The sequence below is a fragment of the Apium graveolens genome, chromosome 5 (assembly GCF_009905375.1).
Source record: "Apium graveolens cultivar Ventura chromosome 5, ASM990537v1, whole genome shotgun sequence".
In the NCBI taxonomy this organism is placed as follows: domain Eukaryota; kingdom Viridiplantae; phylum Streptophyta; class Magnoliopsida; order Apiales; family Apiaceae; genus Apium; species Apium graveolens.
In genome coordinates, this window is record NC_133651.1 from 146,064,432 (window position 1) to 146,068,733 (window position 4,302).

The 4,302-nt window shown below is 36.6% G+C and overlaps 1 non-coding gene across 1 annotated transcript; it reads right to left on the reverse strand.

Annotated features, from left to right (window-relative positions):
* Window positions 1-2,945: 2,945 nt before the first annotated feature.
* On the reverse strand, window positions 2,946-3,052 carry LOC141663155 (small nucleolar RNA R71). Its single transcript, XR_012551239.1, has one exon. It is a non-coding gene; the product is annotated as a small nucleolar RNA R71 (small nucleolar RNA).
* Between the last annotated feature and the right edge of the window lie 1,250 nt (window positions 3,053-4,302).

Sequence of the window (4,302 nt, forward strand, 5' to 3'; positions counted from 1 at the left end):
CCTTCAAAAGACGCTCGGTGTACTTTTGAGATCATACTAAAATCATCATCTCAAATAAAACTGGCAAGTTCATGATTGGAGAAGTCTCAAAGTTTGTAAAGCACTAACCAAGTTTTGGATGAACTAGAAGTTGTGTCAGGTACTCCACATAATTTCCCTCAAATAAATAAACCAAGGCAACCAGATAACTAAATACTTGCCTGCCAAAGTGTCAAGATATATATTTGCATCAAAAAAAAATTCGTTCTGGTTTCGCAGAACCTCATGCAATTTTATATATGGACATTCCTTTATTTTATTATCAAAATAATGACTGAAAATTTTCTTTCTAAATTCTTAACAAACAACACTCTAGATACATCATTTAAACATTTAAAAACACTCCTGGAAATTTTTTTATATCAGAAAGTTTACTCCTGAAAAATATCTGGAATTCAAAAGTACAGGCCCACTGGATAAATAACAGGCCTAACGAAACCTTTATTATTATAAATATGTCCCATACTACGCATATCAAAGTATGCTAGAGGCTAATATGTTCATGCAGGCACATATCAAAAGTTAAAACTCTATGGTACTACCTTTCAACCATAACAGCTATTGCCCGAGTACATCTGACATTTCTTCACCTTTATAAGAAAAATCTTCAGCCTCATTTGAGTGGAACATTTGGTTTGGTTTTTATTCAACATTTAGAATATACACGGCACAACATGGCCCTGCATTTGCAGGCTTCTCTTCACAGCTTCATCCTACCTTCTACACCTCCATTCAGGTGCTCCTGTATCTGAATAAAAAATTGCATTTTCAGAAAAATGTCTAGTTAGAAACATGACCCCTACTTAATTTCCCATATATTTACTTGGCTTCTACTATATCGTGTTTACACTTTATTATAATGAAAGGTATCATACAATAGTCTCTTGAATAAAATAGGGTACTCCACACACTAATTGGCCTAGCTTGTTCTGCAAGACATGCCTGTACTATAACAAGACTAAGTCAAACTGACAGTCCTAAGTAAGTTATATGATAATCTAAGTTTGCATTTTGTATTGTATCACTTAAGTCTGTAAAAATGAAAATAGATTAGACTGGAGTATTTTTCTGTAAATAGTCTCAAGCCTAAGAATAAACTCTGGAAGAAGATCATGAAGGTCATGCCTCAGAGAAACAGTGAAGAATCTCGGAGTTGAATAAATCTGTTTTTGGAAAAGCATTCTAAGTCAAGAAATCTACAAGTCACAGTTTAAGTGTTATAGAGAATGATAAGTGGATTTTATATCCACTTGGAACAAAAACCAAATTAAGAATTCTATTTTGACTTGGATTTGAAGAATTTGAAGCCCAGAACGTCCAGAAGCCTATATAAACCCAAAATTAAGACGTTTTTAACAATAAGGAGACCGGAAGATAGCAGTGAGTAGACCTAATAGCAAAATGCAACGAAGGAGGAGAAGATCTAGTTTTTACTTGTGATTCTTTGCTTAAGTTGTAATCTTGGATGCTTGTTTTCTTTGATGTTTGAACCTAATACTCTTGTTAACGTACTTTGATATATTTATTCAGTTATTCAGACCTAGTTTATCTTAGTTTATTTTACATGCTTCCATTGGAACCTATGGTGATGATGAGTTCGGTTAGGAACTAATCGTTATCGTGGGGTTCTAACGGATTTACTTATGGATTTCTATAGTTAATTTATTTCAATATCTTGGTGTATGGTGATTGATTGATATCCTAGTATTGGTTGTGCTTATTCGTCTTATATGCGTAGTTAACATATAAGATAGCGTGTTAATCTCCATTGAAGCGACAGTGAATATAGAGATTTAGAACTTGCCATGCTAGCATAGGTTCATGTATTTGTTATGCACGATTCGTAGATAATTTTAACCATCTTACTTGCCCTATGTAATCACGATAGATAACTTGTTCATTAAACCTTTATGTTGTCAAATCCTATAGACATATAAGGTCTCAATATAATTGGTGTGTATTCAACTTCTATTTCTTTTGTGGATATTTGGTAGTAGGGTATTCGTACAACGACAGTTGGCATTTACTAGTTTCGTGTTATCTGATTAGTTGTCATCACCATTGCATGATAAGGTTAAGAACAATGACTGTCAATGAAGTATTTAATGAAGTCAGAATTTCATGTTTGTCTCATATAGTTAAATCAATCACTTTTATTTGTAGTTATTGCATGTTAGTTTAATCTTAGTTTTAAAACATCTCAATATGTTACTTGTCTTAGCATTGAACGATAATCATACATTGATGCATATGTGCATATTCTGAATTTAACCTAAACCAGTCTCTGTGGGAATGAACTAGAAATATTCTATATTACTTGAGAACGCGTATATTTGAGTGTAATTTTAGCGCGTGTTTTCACCCTAACAAGTTTTTGGCGCTGCTTCCGGGGACTTGGTGTTAATTTTTAGTTTATGTGCTTGACATTAGTGGTCGTTAAAGTTCACTGACTCGGATTCTTTTACTTACAAGGTTTACTTTAGTCGTGTGTTTCAGGTACTCTGGTAATCATTGCAATGGGAGAAACAGTAGCAAATCTGAAAGCATTGATATATTATTCTCCACCAAAGATTAATGACATTCAATCTAGCATTGTCAGGCCAGCTATCACAGCTAATACCTTTGAGATCAAGCCTATCATAATTCAGATGGTACATAATTCAATTCAGTTTGGGGGTGCTCCAACAGAAGATCCTAACATGCATATTAGGGACTTCATTGAGATCTGTGACACTTTCAAGTTCAACAATGTTTTTGAAGATGCTATAAAGCTGAAGCTTTTCCCATTCTCTCTGAGGGATAAAGCTAAGTGTTGGTTACACTCTCTACCAGCTGGTTCTATCACTACTTAGGAGGAACTTGCTCAGAAGTTTCTTACTAAATTCTTCCCTATGGCGAAGATAACTGCACTTAGGAATGCTCTTACTCAATTTGCACAGCAATCGGGAGAAACTCTATGTGAATCTTGGGAGCACTACAATGAGATGATTAAGAAGTGTCCTCATCATGGCATGCCTGATTGGATGATCATCAATTGTTTTTATAATGGTTTGGGAGCACAGTCTAGAGCTATGCTTGATGCAACATCAGGTGGAGCATTATGAGCAAAGAGCTATGAGGAAGCTTATGGTCTAATTGAACTGATGACTGCTAATGAATATCAGTATACAACCTAAAGATTGCCACAGGGCAAGGTAGCAGGAGTTCTAGAAGTGGATACAGCTACGGCTATCATTGCTCAACTAAAGGCATTGTCTATGAAGATCGATTCTCTGGCTAACTTTGGTGGTTATTAGATCAGTGTTTGTGAGTTGTGTGCAGGTTCGCATGCGATGGAGCAATGCACTATATCTAGTGAATCAACTCAGTTTGTGAGCAACTTTTAGAGATTGCGGCAACCAGTTCCAGATACTTATCATCCTGACAACTGGAATCATCATAACTTCAGCTGGAGCAACAATCCGAATGCGATGCAACAGCCGTTCCAACAGTTTGGAAACAAGCAATTCAATCCTTCTGGTTTTCAGTAACAATTTGCACCAAGGCAACAGTTTCAGCCAATGGGAATGCAACAACAAACTCATGGAGGTGCAGGTCTATCTTCGAATGAAAAATATGAATTGGAGGAGTTACGGCTTATGTGTAAAAACCAGGCTCTTATATGCCAAAGCCAGACTGTTTCTATCAAGACTCTAGAGAACCAAATAGGGCAAATTGCTAACGCCTTATTCAATCGACCATCAGGAACGCTTCCTAGTGATATAGAAGCCAATCCAGGCAAGAGGAAAGTTAACGAACAGGTGAATGCCATCACCTTGAGATCCGGAAAGGTCGCAAGCCCCCAAATTCAGCAAGACGAAGAGTCTGAAAAGTCTGTCCATTATGCAGGTGCATCTGCACCTTTTCTAAATCCAGAAAATGAGATTGTAGCTGAAAAAGTGGTGCAGAAGGATGTCGAGGTGGAACCGAAGAAGAAAGCTGTTGAAAGCAATCCTACTGAGGGTAATACAGGGGATAAACAGGTCTACCCACCTCCGCCATATCCTAAAAGGCTTCAAAAGCATAAGTTCGACAAGTAATTTGCCAAGTTTTTGGAAGTTTTCAAGACGCTGTATATCAATATACCTTTTGCTGAAGCTTTAAAACAGATGCCGAGCTATGATAAGTTCATGAAGGGTATTCTATCTCGAAAGCTAAAACTTGCGGAGTTGGAAATCGTTGCTCTAACGGAAGAGTGCTGTGCTGCAACAGAAACTACCTCCT